The sequence below is a fragment of the Telmatherina bonti genome, assembly GCF_933228915.1.
Source record: "Telmatherina bonti genome assembly, chromosome: 24".
In the NCBI taxonomy this organism is placed as follows: domain Eukaryota; kingdom Metazoa; phylum Chordata; class Actinopteri; order Atheriniformes; family Telmatherinidae; genus Telmatherina; species Telmatherina bonti.
Window position 1 is genome coordinate 22270485 of NC_136633.1, and position 20125 is coordinate 22290609.

The 20125-nt window shown below is 46.5% G+C and overlaps 1 pseudogene across 1 annotated transcript in view; it reads left to right on the plus strand.

Annotated features, from left to right (window-relative positions):
* The window catches only part of LOC306774148 (carboxypeptidase O-like), a 32929-nt pseudogene extending 14677 nt beyond the window's left edge, over positions 1-18252 (plus strand). The window contains exons 5-6 of the transcript in view: positions 17831-17915; positions 17987-18252. The product of the transcript in view is annotated as a carboxypeptidase O-like (transcript). The remainder of the gene's footprint in view (positions 1-17830; positions 17916-17986) is intronic.
* Positions 18253-20125: the final 1873 nt, after the last annotated feature.

A 20125-nucleotide genomic window follows, 5' to 3' on the forward strand; every position in this document is an offset into this window, starting at 1 on the left:
ATGTCCCGTTCCACCACATCATCATGAGAATCTCCCGTTCCACCTCATCATCATGAGAATCTCCCGTTCCACCCCGTCATGAGAATCTCCCATTCCACCACATCAGAAGAATGTCCCGTTCCACCTCATCATCATGAGAATCTCCTGTTCCACCACATCATAAGAATCTCCCGTTCCACCACATCACCATGAGAATCTCCCATTCCACCACATTATGATGAGAATCTCGCGTTCCACCACATCATGATAATCTCCTGTTCCACCTCATCATCATGAGAATCTCCCGTTCCACCACATCACCATGACAATCTCCCGTTCCACCACATCATCATGAGAATCTCCCGTTCCACCACATCATCATGAGAATCTCCCGTTCCACAACATCATCATGAGAAACTCCCATTCCACCTCATCATCATGAGAATCTCCCGTTCCACCCCGTCATGAGAATCTCCCATTCCACCACATCAGAAGAATGTCCCGTTCCACCTCATCATCATGAGAATCTCCTGTTCCACCACATCATAAGAATCTCCCGTTCCACCACATCACCATGAGAATCTCCCAATCCACCACATTATGATGAGAATCTCCCGTTCCACCACATCATGATAATCTCCTGTTCCACCTCATCATCGTGAGAATCTCCTGTTCCACCACATCATGAGAATCTCCCTTTCCACCACATCATCATGAGAATCTCCCGTTCAACCACATCATGATGAGAATCTCCCGTTCCACCACATCATAAGAATCTCCCGTTCCACCACATTATGATGAGAATCTCCCGTTCCACCCCGTCATGAGAATCTCCCGTTCCACCACATCACCGTGAGAATCTCCCGTTCCACCACATCACCGTGACAATATCCCGTTCCACCACATCACCATGAGAATCTCCCATTCCACCTCATCATCATGAGAATCTCCCGTTCCACCCCGTCATGAGAATCTCCCATTCCACCACATCAGAAGAATGTCCCGTTCCACCTCATCATCATGAGAATCTCCTGTTCCACCACATCATAAGAATCTCCCGTTCCACCACATCACCATGAGAATCTCCCATTCCACCACATTATGATGAGAATCTCCCGTTCCACCACATCATGATAATCTCCTGTTCCACCTCATCATCATGAGAATCTCCTGTTCCACCACATCATGAGAATCTCCCGTTCCACCACATCATGATGAGAATCTCCCGTTCCACCACATCATAAGAATCTCCCGTTCCACCACATCACCATGAGAATCTCCCGTTCCACCACATTATGATGAGAATCTCCCGTTCCACCCCGTCATGAGAATCTCCCGTTCCACCACATCACCGAGAGAATGTCCCGTTCCACCACATCACCGTGACAATATCCCGTTCCACCACATCACCATGAGAATCTCCTGTTCCACCTCATCATCATGAGAATCCCCCGTTCCACCACATCATGAGAATCTCCTGTTCCACCACATCATGATAATCTCCTGTTCCACCTCATCATCATGAGAATCTCCTGTTCCACCACATCATAAGAATCTCCCGTTCCACCACATCACCATGAGAATCTCCCGTTCCACCACATTATGATGAGAATCTCCCGTTCCACCCCGTCATGAGAATCTCCCGTTCCACCACATCACCGTGAGAATATCCCGTTCCACCACATCATGATAATCTCCTGTTCCACCTCATCATCATGAGAATCTCCTGTTCCACCACATCATGAGAATATCCCATTCCATCAAATCACCATGAGAATCTCCCGTTCCACCTCATCATCATGAGAATCTCCTGTTCCACCACATCACCATGAGAATCTCCTGTTCCACCACATCATGAGAATCTCCCGTTCCACCACATCACCATGACAATCTCCCGTTCCACCACATTATGATGAGAATCTCCTGTTCCACCCCGTCATGAGAATCTCCCGTTCCACCACATCAGAAGAATGTCCCGTTCCACCTCATCATCATGAGAATCTCCCGTTCCACCACATCATCATGAGAATGTCCCGTTCCACCACATCATCATGAGAAGCTCCCATTCCACCTCATCATCATGAGAATCTCCCGTTCCACCCCGTCATGAGAATCTCCCATTCCACCACATCAGAAGAATGTCCCGTTCCACCTCATCATCATGAGAATCTCCTGTTCCACCACATCATAAGAATCTCCCGTTCCACCACATCACCATGAGAATCTCCCATTCCACCACATTATGATGAGAATCTCCCGTTCCACCACATCATGATAATCTCCTGTTCCACCTCATCATCATGAGAATCTCCCGTTCCACCACATCACCATGACAATCTCCCGTTCCACCACATTATGATGAGAATCTCCTGTTCCACCCCGTCATGAGAATCTCCCGTTCCACCACATCAGAAGAATTTCCCGTTCCACCTCATCATCATGAGAATCTCCCGTTCCACCACATCATCATGAGAATCTCCCGTTCCACAACATCATCATGAGAATCTCCCATTCCACCTCATCATCATGAGAATCTCCCGTTCCACCCCGTCATGAGAATCTCCCATTCCACCACATCAGAAGAATGTCCCGTTCCACCTCATCATCATGAGAATCTCCTGTTCCACCACATCATAAGAATCTCCCGTTCCACCACATCACCATGAGAATCTCCCATTCCACCACATTATGATGAGAATCTCCCGTTCCACCACATCATGATAATCTCCTGTTCCACCTCATCATCATGAGAATCTCCTGTTCCACCACATCATGAGAATCTCCCGTTCCACCACATCATGCTGAGAATCTCCCGTTCCACCACATCATGATGAGAATCTCCCGTGCCACATCATAAGAATCTCCCGTTCCACCACATCACCATGAGAATCTCCCGTTCCACCACATTATGATGAGAATCTCCCGTTCGACCCCGTCATGAGAATCTCCCGTTCCACCACATCACAGTGAGAATGTCCCGTTCCACCACATCACCGTGACAATATCCCGTTCCACCACATCACCATGAGAATCTCCTGTTCCACCTCATCATCATGAGAATCCCCTGTTCCACCACATCATGAGAATCTCCCGTTCCACCACATCATGATATTCTCCTGTTCCACCTCATCATCATGAGAATCTCCTGTTCCACCACATCATGATAATCTCCTGTTCCACCAAATCACCATGAGAATCTCCCGTTCCACCTCATCATCATGACAATCTCCTGTTCCACCACATCACCATGAGAATCTCCTGTTCCACCACATCATGAGAATCTCCCGTTCCACCACATCATGATGAGAATTTCCCGTGCCACATCATAAGAATCTCCCGTTCCACCACATCACCATGAGAATCTCCCGTTCCACCACATTATGATGAGAATCTCCCGTTCGACCCCGTCATGAGAATCTCCCGTTCCACCACATCACAGTGAGAATGTCCCGTTCCACCACATCACCGTGACAATATCCCGTTCCACCACATCACCATGAGAATCTCCTGTTCCACCTCATCATCATGAGAATCCCCTGTTCCACCACATCATGAGAATCTCCCGTTCCACCACATCATGAGAATCTCCTGTTCCACCTCATCATCATGAGAATCTCCTGTTCCACCACATCATGATAATCTCCTGTTCCACCAAATCACCATGAGAATCTCCCGTTCCACCTCATCATCATGACAATCTCCTGTTCCACCACATCACCATGAGAATCTCCTGTTCCACCACATCATGAGCATCTCCCGTTCCACCACATCATGATGAGAAGTTCCCGTTCCACCACATCATAAGAATCTCCCGTTCCACCACATCACCATGAGAATCTCCCGTTCCACCACATTATGATGAGAATCTCCCGTTCCACCCCGTCATGAGAATCTCCCGTTCCACCACATCACCGTGAGAATCTCCCGTTCCACCACATCACCGTGAGAATATCCCGTTCCACCACATCATGAGAATCTCCCGTTCCACCACATCATCATGAAAATCTCCCATTCCACCTCATCATCATGAGAATCTCCCATTCCACCACATCATCATGAGAATCTCTCGTTCCACCACATCATCATGAGAATCTCCCATTCCACCTCATCATCATGAGAATCTCCCGTTCCACCACATCATGATTAGAATCTCTCGTTCCACCGCATCATAAGAATCTCCCGTTCCACCACATTATGATGAGAATCTCCCGTTCCACCACATCATGATAATCTCCTGTTCCACCAAATCACCATGAGAATCTCCCGTTCCACCTCATCATCATGACAATCTCCTGTTCCACCACATCACCATGAGAATCTCCTGTTCCACCACATCATGAGAATCTCCCGTTCCACCACATCATGATGAGAATCTCCCGTTCCACCACATCATAAGAATCTCCCGTTCCACCACATCACCGTGAGAATCTCCCGTTCCACCACATCACCGTGAGAATATCCCGTTCCACCACATCATGAGAATCTCCCATTCCACCTCGTCATGAGAATCTCCCGTTCCACCACATCAGAAGAATGTGCCGTTCCACCTCATCATCATGAGAATCTCCAATTCCACCACATCATCATGAGAATCTCCCGTTCCACCACATCATCATGAGAATCTCCCATTCCACGTCATCATCATGACAATCTCCCATTCCACCACATCATGATTAGAATCTCCCGTTCCACCACATCATAAGAATCTCCCGTTCCACCACATCACCATGAGAATCTCCCATTCCACCACATTATGATGAGAATCTCCCGTTCCACAACATCATGATAATCTCCTGTTCCACCTCATCATCATGAGAATGTCCTGTTCCACCACATCATGAGAATCTCCCGTTCCACCACATCACCATGAGAATCTCCCGTTCCACCACATTATGATGAGAATCTCCCGTTCCACCACATCATCATGAGAATCTCCCATTCCACGTCATCATCATGAGAATCTCCCATTCCACCACATCATGATTAGAATCTCCCGTTCCACCACATCATAAGAATCTCCCATTCCACCACATTACGATGAGAATCTCCCGTTCCACCACATCATGATAATCTCCTGTTCCACCTCATCATCATGAGAATGTCCTGTTCCACCACATCATGATGAGAATCTCCCGTTCCACCACATCATGATAATCTCCTGTTCCACCTCATCATCATGAGAATTTCCTGTTCCACCACATCATAAGAATCTCCCGTTCCACCACATCACCATGAGAATCTCCCGTTCCACCACATTATGATGAGAATCTCCCGTTCCACCCCGTCATGAGAATCTCCTGTTCCACCACATCACCGTGAGAATCTCCCGTTCCACCACATCACTGTGACAATATCCCGTTCCACCACATCACCATGAGAATCTCCTGTTCCACCTCATCATGATAATCTCCTGTTCCACCTCATCATCATGAGAATCCCCTGTTCCACCACATCATGAGAATCTCCCGTTCCACCACATCATGATGAGAATCTCCCGTTCCACCACATCATAAGAATCTCCCGTTCCACAACATCACCATGACAATCTCCTGTTCCACCAAATCACCATGAGAATCTCCCGTTCCACCTCATCATCATGACAATCTCCTGTTCCACCACATCACCATGAGAATCTCCTGTTCCACCACATCATGAGAATCTCCCGTTCCACCACATCATGATGAGAATCTCCCGTTCCACCACATCATAAGAATCTCCCGTTCCACCACATCACCGTGAGAATCTCCCGTTCCACCACATCACCGTGAGAATATCCCGTTCCACCACATCATGAGAATTTCCCATTCCACCTCGTCATGAGAATCTCCCGTTCCACCACATCAGAAGAATGTGCCGTTCCACCTCATCATCATGAGAATCTCCCGTTCCACCACATCATCATGAGAATCTCCCGTTCCACCACATCATCATGAGAATCTCCCATTCCACGTCATCATCATGAGAATCTCCCGTTCCACCACATCACTGTGAGAATATCCCGTTCCACCACATCACCATGAGAATCTCCTGTTCCACCTCATCATGATAATCTCCTGTTCCACCTCATCATCATGAGAATCCCCTGTTCCACCACATCATGAGAATCTCCCGTTCCACCACATCATGATGAGAATCTCCCGTTCCACCACATCATAAGAATCTCCCGTTCCACCACATCACCATGAGAATCTCCCGCTCCACCCCGCCATGAGAATCTCCCGCACCATCCCACCATGAGAATCTCCTGTTCCACCTCATCATCATGAGAATCTCCCGTTCCACCACATCATCATGAGAATCTCCCATTCCACCACATCATCATGAGAATCTCCCATTCCACCTCATCACCATGAGAATCTCCCGTTCCACGACATCATAATGAGAATCTCCCGTTCCACCACATTATGATGAGAATCTCCCGCTCCACCCCGTCATGAGAATCTCACGTTCCACAACATCACCATGAGAATCTCCCGTTCCACCACATTATGATGAGAATCTCCCGTTCCACCCCGTCATGAGAATCTCCCGTTCCACCACATCACCGTGAGAATCTCCCGTTCCACCACATCACCGTGAGAATATCCCATTCCACCACATCACCATGAGAATCTCCCGTTCCACCTCATCATGATAATCTCCTGTTCCACCTCATCATCATGACAATCTCCTGTTCCACCACATCATGAGAATCTCCCGTTCCACCACATCATGATGAGAATCTCCCGTTCCACCACATCACCATGAGAATCTCCCGCTCCACCCCGTCATGAGAATCTCCCGTTCCACCACATCACCATGAGAATCTCCCGTTCCACCTCATCATCATGAGAATCTCCCGTTCCACCACATCATCATGAGAATCTCCCATTCCACCACATCATCATGAGAATCTCCCATTCCACCTCATCACCATGAGAATCTCCCGTTCCACATCATCATAATGAGAATCTCCTATTCCACCACATCACCATGAGAATCTGACGGTCCACCTCATCATCATGAGAATCTCCCGTTCCACAACATCACAATGAGAATCTCCCGTTCCACCTCATCACCATGAGAATCTCCCGTTCCACCTCATCATCATTAGAATCTCCCGTTCCACCACATCATCATGAGAATCTCCCATTCCACCACATCATCATGAGAATCTGCCGTTCCACCACATCATCATGAGAATCTCCCGTTCCACCACATCATGATGAGAATCTCCCGTTCCACCACATCATGAGATTCTCCCGTTCCACCACATCAGAAGAATCTCCTGTTCCACCACATAATGATGAGAATCTCCCGTTCCACCACATCATAATGAGAATCTCCAGTTCCACCTCATCAGAAGAATCTCCTGTTCCACCACATAATGATGAGAATCTCCCGTTCCACCACATCATAATGAGATTCTCCCGTTCCACCACATCAGAAGAATCTCCCGTTCCACCACATCATAAGAGAATCTCCCATTCCACCACATCATAATGAGAATCTCCAATTCCACCACATCACCATGAGAATCTCCCGTTCCACCTCATCATCATGAGAATCTCCTGTTCCACCACATCACCATGAGAATCTCCCATTCCACCACATCATCATGAGAATCTCCCGTTCCACTACAGCATGATGAGAATCTCCCGTTCCACAACATCATGAGATTCTCCCATTCCACCACATCATCATGAGAATGTCCCGTTCCACCACATCATCATGAGAATCTCCCGTTCCACCACATCATGATTAGAATCTCCCGTTTCACCACATTATGATGAGAATCTCCCGTTCCACCACATTATGATGAGAATCTCCCGTTCCACCACATCATAATGAGAATCTTCCGTTCCACCACATCATCATGAGAATCTCCCGTTCCACCTAATCATCATGAGAATCTCCCATTCCACCACATCATCATGAGAATCTCTCGTTCCACCACATCATCATGAGAATCTCCCATTCCACCTCATCATCATGAGAATCTCCCGTTCCACCACATCATGATTAGAATCTCTCGTTTCACCACATCATCAGAATCTCCCGTTCCACCACATCATCATGAGAATCTCCCGTTCCACCTAATCATCATGAGAATCTCCCATTCCACCACATCATCATGAGAATCTCTCGTTCCACCACATCATCATGAGAATCTCCCATTCCACCTCATCATCATGAGAATCTCCCGTTCCACCACATCATGATTAGAATCTCTCGTTTCACCACATCATCAGAATCTCCCATTCCACCACATCATCATGAGAATGTCCCGTTCCACCACATCATCATGAGAATGTCCCGTTCCACCTCATCATCATGAGAATCTCCTGTTCCACCACATCATGAGAATCTCCCGTTCCACAACATCACCATGACAATCTCCCGTTCCACCACATTCTGATGAGAATCTCCTGTTCCACCCCGTCATGAGAATCTCCCGTTCCACCACATCAGAAGAATGTCCCGTTCCACCTCATCATCATGAGAATCTCCCATTCCACCACATCATCATGAGAATGTCCCGTTCCACCACATCATCATGAGAATGTCCCGTTCCACCTCATCATCATGAGAATCTCCTGTTCCACCACATCATAAGAATCTCCCGTTCCACCACATCACCATGAGAATCTCCCATTCCACCACATTATGATGAGAATCTCCCGTTCCACCACATCATGATAATCTCCTGTTCCACCTCATCATCATGAGAATCTCCCGTTCCACCACATCACCATGACAATCTCCCGTTCCACCACATCATCATGAGAATCTCCCGTTCCACCACATCATCATGAGAATCTCCCGTTCCACAACATCATCATGAGAATCTCCCATTCCACCTCATCATCATGAGAATCTCCCGTTCCACCCCGTCATGAGAATCTCCCATTCCACCACATCAGAAGAATGTCCCGTTCCACCTCATCATCATGAGAATCTCCTGTTCCACCACATCATAAGAATCTCCCGTTCCACCACATCACCATGAGAATCTCCCAATCCACCACATTATCATGAGAATCTCCCGTTCCACCACATCATGATAATCTCCTGTTCCACCTCATCATCGTGAGAATCTCCTGTTCCACCACATCATGAGAATCTCCCTTTCCACCACATCATCATGAGAATCTCCCGTTCAACCACATCATGATGAGAATCTCCCGTTCCACCACATCACCATGAGAATCTCCCGTTCCACCACATTATGATGAGAATCTCCCGTTCCACCCCGTCATGAGAATCTCCCGTTCCACCACATCACCGTGAGAATCTCCCGTTCCACCACATCACCGTGACAATATCCCGTTCCACCACATCACCATGAGAATCTCCCATTCCACCTCATCATCATGAGAATCTCCCGTTCCACCCCGTCATGAGAATCTCCCATTCCACCACATCAGAAGAATGTCCCGTTCCACCTCATCATCATGAGAATCTCCTGTTCCACCACATCATAAGAATCTCCCGTTCCACCACATCACCATGAGAATCTCCCATTCCACCACATTATGATGAGAATCTCCCGTTCCACCACATCATGATAATCTCCTGTTCCACCTCATCATCATGAGAATCTCCTGTTCCACCACATCATGAGAATCTCCCGTTCCACCACATCATGATGAGAATCTCCCGTTCCACCACATCATAAGAATCTCCCGTTCCACCACATCACCATGAGAATCTCCCGTTCCACCACATTATGATGAGAATCTCCCGTTCCACCCCGTCATGAGAATCTCCCGTTCCACCACATCACAGAGAGAATGTCCCGTTCCACCACATCACCGTGACAATATCCCGTTCCACCACATCACCATGAGAATCTCCTGTTCCACCTCATCATCATGAGAATCCCCCGTTCCACCACATCATGAGAATCTCCTGTTCCACCACATCATGATAATCTCCTGTTCCACCTCATCATCATGAGAATCTCCTGTTCCACCACATCATAAGAATCTCCCGTTCCACCACATCACCATGAGAATCTCCCGTTCCACCACATTATGATGAGAATCTCCCGTTCCACCCCGTCATGAGAATCTCCCATTCCACCACATCACCGTGAGAATATCCCGTTCCACCACATCATGATAATCTCCTGTTCCACCTCATCATCATGAGAATCTCCTGTTCCACCACATCATGAGAATATCCCATTCCATCAAATCACCATGAGAATCTCCCGTTCCACCTCATCATCATGAGAATCTCCTGTTCCACCACATCACCATGAGAATCTCCTGTTCCACCACATCATGAGAATCTCCCGTTCCACCACATCACCATGACAATCTCCCGTTCCACCACATTATGATGAGAATCTCCTGTTCCACCCCGTCATGAGAATCTCCCGTTCCACCACATCAGAAGAATGTCCCGTTCCACCTCATCATCATGAGAATCTCCCGTTCCACCACATCATCATGAGAATGTCCCGTTCCACCACATCATCATGAGAATCTCCCATTCCACCTCATCATCATGAGAATCTCCCGTTCCACCCCGTCATGAGAATCTCCCATTCCACCACATCAGAAGAATGTCCCGTTCCACCTCATCATCATGAGAATCTCCTGTTCCACCACATCATAAGAATCTCCCGTTCCACCACATCACCATGAGAATCTCCCATTCCACCACATTATGATGAGAATCTCCCGTTCCACCACATCATGATAATCTCCTGTTCCACCTCATCATCATGAGAATCTCCCGTTCCACCACATCACCATGACAATCTCCCGTTCCACCACATTATGATGAGAATCTCCTGTTCCACCCCGTCATGAGAATCTCCCGTTCCACCACATCAGAAGAATTTCCCGTTCCACCTCATCATCATGAGAATCTCCCGTTCCACCACATCATCATGAGAATCTCCCGTTCCACAACATCATCATGAGAATCTCCCATTCCACCTCATCATCATGAGAATCTCCCGTTCCACCCCGTCATGAGAATCTCCCATTCCACCACATCAGAAGAATGTCCCGTTCCACCTCATCATCATGAGAATCTCCTGTTCCACCACATCATAAGAATCTCCCGTTCCACCACATCACCATGAGAATCTCCCATTCCACCACATTATGATGAGAATCTCCCGTTCCACCACATCATGATAATCTCCTGTTCCACCTCATCATCATGAGAATCTCCTGTTCCACCACATCATGAGAATCTCCCGTTCCACCACATCATGCTGAGAATCTCCCGTTCCACCACATCATGATGAGAATCTCCCGTGCCACATCATAAGAATCTCCCGTTCCACCACATCACCATGAGAATCTCCCGTTCCACCACATTATGATGAGAATCTCCCGTTCGACCCCGTCATGAGAATCTCCCGTTCCACCACATCACAGTGAGAATGTCCCGTTCCACCACATCACCGTGACAATATCCCGTTCCACCACATCACCATGAGAATCTCCTGTTCCACCTCATCATCATGAGAATCCCCTGTTCCACCACATCATGAGAATCTCCCGTTCCACCACATCATGATAATCTCCTGTTCCACCTCATCATCATGAGAATCTCCTGTTCCACCACATCATGATAATCTCCTGTTCCACCAAATCACCATGAGAATCTCCCGTTCCACCTCATCATCATGACAATCTCCTGTTCCACCACATCACCGTGACAATATCCCGTTCCACCACATCACCATGAGAATCTCCTGTTCCACCTCATCATCATGAGAATCCCCTGTTCCACCACATCATGAGAATCTCCCGTTCCACCACATCATGATAATCTCCTGTTCCACCTCATCATCATGAGAATCTCCTGTTCCACCACATCATGATAATCTCCTGTTCCACCAAATCACCATGAGAATCTCCCGTTCCACCTCATCATCATGACAATATCCTGTTCCACCACATCACCATGAGAATCTCCTGTTCCACCACATCATGAGAATCTCCCGTTCCACCACATCATGATGAGAATCTCCCGTTCCACCACATCATAAGAATCTCCCGTTCCACCACATCACCATGAGAATCTCCCGTTCCACCACATTATGATGAGAATCTCCCGTTCCACCCCGTCATGAGAATCTCCCGTTCCACCACATCACCGTGAGAATCTCCCGTTCCACCACATCACCGTGAGAATATCCCGTTCCACCACATCATGAGAATCTCCCGTTCCACCACATCATCATGAAAATCTCCCATTCCACCTCATCATCATGAGAATCTCCCATTCCACCACATCATCATGAGAATCTCTCGTTCCACCACATCATCATGAGAATCTCCCATTCCACCTCATCATCATGAGAATCTCCCGTTCCACCACATCATGATTAGAATCTCTCGTTCCACCGCATCATAAGAATCTCCCGTTCCACCACATTATGATGAGAATCTCCCGTTCCACCACATCATGATAATCTCCTGTTCCACCTCATCACCATGAGAATCTCCCGTTCCACCTCATCATCATGACAATCTCCTGTTCCACCACATCACCATGAGAATCTCCTGTTCCACCACATCATGAGAATCTCCCGTTCCACCACATCATGATGAGAATCTCCCGTTCCACCACATCATAAGAATCTCCCGTTCCACCACATCACCGTGAGAATCTCCCGTTCCACCACATCACCGTGAGAATATCCCGTTCCACCACATCATGAGAATCTCCCATTCCACCTCGTCATGAGAATCTCCCGTTCCACCACATCAGAAGAATGTGCCGTTCCACCTCATCATCATGAGAATCTCCCGTTCCACCACATCATCATGAGAATCTCCAGTTCCACCACATCATCATGAGAATCTCCCATTCCACGTCATCATCATGACAATCTCCCATTCCACCACATCATGATTAGAATCTCCCGTTCCACCACATCATAAGAATCTCCCGTTCCACCACATCACCATGAGAATCTCCCATTCCACCACATTATGATGAGAATCTCCCGTTCCACCACATCATGATAATCTCCTGTTCCACCTCATCATCATGAGAATGTCCTGTTCCACCACATCATGAGAATCTCCCGTTCCACCACATCATGATGAGAATCTCCCGTTCCACCACATCATGATAATCTCCTGTTCCACCTCATCATCATGAGAATTTCCTGTTCCACCACATCATAAGAATCTCCCGTTCCACCACATCACCATGAGAATCTCCCGTTCCACCACATTATGATGAGAATCTCCCGTTCCACCACATCATCATGAGAATCTCCCATTCCACGTCATCATCATGAGAATCTCCCATTCCACCACATCATGATTAGAATCTCCCGTTCCACCACATCATAAGAATCTCCCATTCCACCACATTACGATGAGAATCTCCCGTTCCACCACATCATGATAATCTCCTGTTCCACCTCATCATCATGAGAATGTCCTGTTCCACCACATCATGATGAGAATCTCCCGTTCCACCACATCATGATAATCTCCTGTTCCACCTCATCATCATGAGAATTTCCTGTTCCACCACATCATAAGAATCTCCCGTTCCACCACATCACCATGAGAATCTCCCGTTCCACCACATTATGATGAGAATCTCCCGTTCCACCCCGTCATGAGAATCTCCTGTTCCACCACATCACCGTGAGAATCTCCCGTTCCACCACATCACTGTGACAATATCCCGTTCCACCACATCACCATGAGAATCTCCTGTTCCACCTCATCATCATGAGAATCCCCTGTTCCACCACATCATGAGAATCTCCCGTTCCACCACATCAAGATGAGAATCTCCCGTTCCACCACATCATAAGAATCTCCCGTTCCACAACATCACCATGACAATCTCCTGTTCCACCAAATCACCATGAGAATCTCCCGTTCCACCTCATCATCATGACAATCTCCTGTTCCACCACATCACCATGAGAATCTCCTGTTCCACCACATCATGAGAATCTCCCGTTCCACCACATCATGATGAGAATCTCCCGTTCCACCACATCATAAGAATCTCCCGTTCCACCACATCACCGTGAGAATCTCCCGTTCCACCACATCACCGTGAGAATATCCCGTTCCACCACATCATGAGAATCTCCCATTCCACCTCGTCATGAGAATATCCCGTTCCACCACATCATGAGAATCTCCCATTCCACCTCGTCATGAGAATCTCCCGTTCCACCACATCAGAAGAATGTGCCGTTCCACCTCATCATCATGAGAATCTCCCGTTCCACCACATCATCATGAGAATCTCCCGTTCCACCACATCATCATGAGAATCTCCCATTCCACGTCATCATCATGAGAATCTCCCGTTCCACCACATCACTGTGAGAATATCCCGTTCCACCACATCACCATGAGAATCTCCTGTTCCACCTCATCATGATAATCTCCTGTTCCACCTCATCATCATGAGAATCCCCTGTTCCACCACATCATGAGAATCTCCCGTTCCACCACATCATGATGAGAATCTCCCGTTCCACCACATCATAAGAATCTCCCGTTCCACCACATCACCATGAGAATCTCCCGCTCCACCCCTTCATGAGAATCTCCCGCACCACCCCACCATGAGAATCTCCTGTTCCACCTCATCATCATGAGAATCTCCCGTTCCACCACATCATCATGAGAATCTCCCATTCCACCACATCATCATGAGAATCTCCCATTCCACCTCATCACCATGAGAATCTCCCGTTCCACGACATCATAATGAGAATCTCCCGTTCCACCACATTATGATGAGAATCTCCCGCTCCACCCCGTCATGAGAATCTCACGTTCCACAACATCACCATGAGAATCTCCTGTTCCACCACATTATGATGAGAATCTCCCGTTCCACCCCGTCATGAGAATCTCCCGTTCCACCACATCACCGTGAGAATCTCCCGTTCCACCACATCACCGTGAGAATATCCCATTCCACCACATCACCATGAGAATCTCCCGTTCCACCTCATCATGATAATCTCCTGTTCCACCTCATCATCATGACAATCTCCTGTTCCACCACATCATGAGAATCTCCCGTTCCACATCATGATGAGAATCTCCCGTTCCACCACATCACCATGAGAATCTCCCGCTCCACCCCGTCATGAGAATCTCCCGTTCCACCACATCACCATGAGAATCTCCCGTTCCACCTCATCATCATGAGAATCTCCCGTTCCACCACATCATCATGAGAATCTCCCATTCCACCACATCATCATGAGAATCTCCCATTCCACCTCATCACCATGAGAATCTCCCGTTCCACCTCATCATAATGAGAATCTCCTATTCCACCACATCACCATGAGAATCTGACGGTCCACCTCATCATCATGAGAATCTCCCATTCCACAACATCACAATGAGAATCTCCCGTTCCACCTCATCACCATGAGAATCTCCCGTTCCACCTCATCATCATTAGAATCTCCCGTTCCACCACATCATCATGAGAATCTCCCATTCCACCACATCATCATGAGAATCTGCCGTTCCACCACATCATCATGAGAATCTCCCGTTCCACCACATCATGATGAGAATCTCCCGTTCCACCACATCATGAGATTCTCCCGTTCCACCACATCAGAAGAATCTCCTGTTCCACCACATAATGATGAGAATCTCCCGTTCCACCACATCATAATGAGAATCTCCAGTTCCACCTCATAAGAAGAATCTCCTGTTCCACCACATAATGATGAGAATCTCCCGTTCCACCACATCATGAGATTCTCCCGTTCCACCACATCAGAAGAATCTCCTGTTCCACCACATAATGATGAGAATCTCCCGTTCCACCACATCATAATGAGAATCTCCAGTTCCACCTCATCAGAAGAATCTCCTGTTCCACCACATTATGATGAGAATCTCCCGTTCCACCCCGTCATGAGAATCTCCCGTTCCACCACATCACCGTGAGAATCTCCCGTTCCACCACATCACCGTGAGAATATCCCATTCCACCACATCACCATGAGAATCTCCCGTTCCACCTCATCATGATAATCTCCTGTTCCACCTCATCATCATGACAATCTCCCGTTCCACCACATCATGAGAATCTCCCGTTCCACCACATCATGATGAGAATCTCCCGTTCCACCACATCACCATGAGAATCTCCCGCTCCACCCCGTCATGAGAATCTCCCGTTCCACCACATCACCATGAGAATCTCCCGTTCCACCTCATCATCATGAGAATCTCCCGTTCCACCACATCATCATGAGAATCTCCCATTCCACCACATCATCATGAGAATCTCCCATTCCACCACATCACCATGAGAATCTCCCGTTCTACCACATCATAATGAGAATCTCCCGTTCCACCACATCACCATGAGAATCTCCCGTTCCACAACATCATGAGAATCTCCTGTTCCACCTCTTCATCATGAGAATCTCCCGTTCCACCTCATCACCATGAGAATCTCCCGTTCCACCACATCCCAAAGCTGTTCTGTTGAATGTAGATCTGGTGACTGTGGAGGCCGTTGGAGGACAGTGAACTCATCATCATGTTGAAGATGATGTGAACTTTGCGACATGGTGCATCATCCTGCTGGAAGTTTCCATTAGAAGATGCTAAACTGTGCTTATAAAGGGACGGACATGGTCAGCAGCAGGACTCAGATAGGCTGTGCTGGTTAAACCAGGTCATGCTGGTATTCATGGACAAATGTGGGTCAAGAAAGCATGTGGAGCTGAAATGGAGACTCATCAGACCAGCAACGTTTCTCCATCTTTTATTTTCAGTTCTGGTGAGTCAGTGTGAATTGTAGCCTCAGTTTCCTGTTCTTACTGACAGAAGTGACACCTAGTGTGGTCTTCTGCTGCTGTAAGCGGTGCTAGCTCTAGCCTTACCCAGTATTTAGTAGCAATCAGCTACGTCAGCTATGAAATAGCATGACGTCATCGCAGCATGACACCTTCTTTTAAATATAACAAAGAAAAGCAATGAAACAAAGGTGAATGGTGAAAATCCAGAAGTTTGTCTTCTTTCTTCAAACAGTAACAAAAATTCATTTTGTGTTTAAACATGAAGATTTTTCCAAACAAAAGTGACGTTTCTTTCACTGATTGCAGTGTGTTAAGGTCTGCCTCGAGGATCAGATTGATAACAATGGAAATGTGAAACAAATATAGTACGGGTTGGATCAGATGCCGTGGGTCCCTTCTGTGTTTTTTACTGGAAATGCAAAAAGAATGCGTAGACCCACCCCTAGCCATCCTGAACCCCGTGGAGGAAACAGAGCTTTTTAGACCCCTCTACCTTCCCTGACAGCTACTTTCCTTACCGAGGAGTTGGGGAAAAAGTGACTGTACACCATCTGCTTCAAGGTTGAACATGTTTTGTGTTCAGAGACTGCATATCTTGATTGGAACTAGCGCGTAATTGACTTCCTGTTGCCTTTCTATCATCTCCAACCAGTCTGTCCATTCTCCTCTGACATCAACAACTAGATATTTTCTCTTTCAGACCTACTTTGTAAACCCTGGAGATGGTTGTGTGTGAGAAACAGCTTCAGTCCTCAAGCTGATATTTCTAGAAGCACACTGTGACTGCAGTGTTTCCTCACTCTGTTCTCACACCCCCACCACAGTGTTTGTGCGACATATCGAAGATAGCGTCATACATTAGGAGCACATTTCTCATGTTTTTCAAGTGACTGAATAATCTGCTCATTTTGCTGTAATATGTCGATCGCAGGATGGAGCCATGAATACAGATGAAGCCCCAGAACATTTTACTCTCCAAATCTCCTGTTTTAGACTCGTATTAGAGCACGAAAGTAGTCTTGTGCATTGCAGTGATTACCTGACAAAAGCTATTTTCTGGTTCCTCAGATGGAAGTGGGACTGAAAGCAGCCGATGCTATTTACAACGTCCACGGGAAATACTACAAAGTTGGAGCCTCACCAGATATATTATGTATGTATTTACTGCAGAAACAACCGACTACTACCTCATTTTACCTATCCTTAAAATAAACCTTTCTTCAGACCCCAACTCTGGCTCATCCAGAGACTGGGCCCGGATGCTGGGGATCTCATTAGCCTACACCTTTGAGCTGAGAGACAATGGGACACACGGCTTCCTCCTCCCAGAGGATCAGATCCAGCCGACTTGTGAGGAGGCCTACAGCGGAGCTCTCCACATCATCACCTACGCCCACGATAAGACCTTTAACGGTGCCGTAGCAACCGCCATGGCGACCCTTTGGACCGTGCTGTTAGCAGCAGGCATCACCACAGCCAACTTGATGTGAAGAGAAAAGATCCTTTTTTTTAAATTCAGTCTTACATCCTGATTTAATCTGCTGTTTTATCACATTTTAGAATAAATGCAAAAGCATTTTGTGAATAAACAATAATGTATATTTCATAATAACAGTTGCAGCTTTAGTTGTTGAATGTTTGTTTTGCGTGAATGTCAAATTCCTTCCAGTCATTGATGGAATTAAACATTTTATACATCAGTGAAAAGAATTTAGATTGGATTTTTTCATTCATTCATTCATTTTACATTGTGGAAGACACAAAGAACCAGATTTACAATCGGACTCCAAGTGACTCCACATACAAAAAAGATCCTGACTGAAGTCTGTTTGGGTCCATCAGAGATAAGATGATGTTTACAGAGTTTATCTACTCGACCCGACCCTGGATAAACGGCAGAAAATGGATGGATGGATGGATTCATGGATAGATGGACAGAAGCGCAGATGAATAGATGAACCCCCATCATGTTTATCCTCTTTACATTTACTTAATGTGATACTTGTAGCCGTACTGTGAGCAGACCCTCAACTGTTGAGCAGCAGCATTGTAACAGATAAAACGACATCATCTGCATACATCAATGCAACCTGTCGCACAATGAACCACAGACAAAAAAAAAAAACAGGACACATGATGCCTGTCTGACCCCAGCACTTATTTTAAAAGGAGAAAACTGTTTCTCTGTGTCATGGGCATTAACTGGTGGGTGCACTATAAGGATAAAATTCCATCTATAGATTTGGGAACCCCTCTGTTATATAATAAACTTTTCATGAGTTATATGACCAAAAGTTTTTCAAGCATCAATAAAACAAAAGTTGTAAAACTGTGTCCAAATCCAAAATCTCTTTCATGGATGTGTAATATACAAAATTTTAAAATAATTGTCATGTTACGCTCTATTTTTCTATATCAAGTAAAAATGAGTAAGTAAAAAAGGAGTATTGCAGATACTGATACTTTTAAATAAGATTGTCCAAAGCATTTATTTAACATGCTGTTTAAAATGTAAAAATGTAGTATTATCTTGCCAAGAAAGGCAGATTTTGGGCATGGAAGTGCATCGTCATAGCAGTGAACCAAATCCACGAAAAACAACTTTAAACTCCTTATTTAAGAAGATGCTGGGAGTCTTTCAGCCGGTAATTTAGGGGACTGCAAGATGAAGCACCTGGTGTCATGCGATTAGCAAGTCCGTTGTTGCATCTGACATTCTGGTCCATACTTCTTAACAGCTGGTGGTGTGTGTGCTGCTGGCGGGAGGCCATTTGCTTCCTCATTTACCTGTGTAGCTGAGACGAACCAAGACTAAAATATCGATGATTACACTATAGTATCAACTGAAAACACCACCGTTGGTATCCATATTATACCAGTCGAAATAGCAGAGGTTGTGTTTAGTTGTACAGCTGACACACAACCAGCAAAAGAGAAGATCAGAAAGAAGAAAATGCAGAAACCGCCAAATAAAAAGCACATGAAGAAGACGCACGAGGTGAGATCAGCAAATTATTCTTCTTCTGGTGTTTTCAGACAGCTACAATCTTTACATCAAAGCATTATCTCTACCAACTGGTGTCAAAACATGGAAGTGAACTCTGAACTCAGAATTGCCCCAGAGTAAATGAACTGACTTCAACATGGCAACATAATAGACATATGGAAATATGAGTACGGCGATGCAAGACTGTTTTATTGACGTCCAGATTTAGTACATAGGGGAGCAGAAATAGACCTTTACAGAGACTGACGGGAAGGCCGTCCCAAACATGCGCATTGGTGCATAAACAGTCATTACTCGTGCCGTATTAAAAGTCCAAATTTGGCATTGTCTCAGTGACCAGGGCTGAAATAAAACTG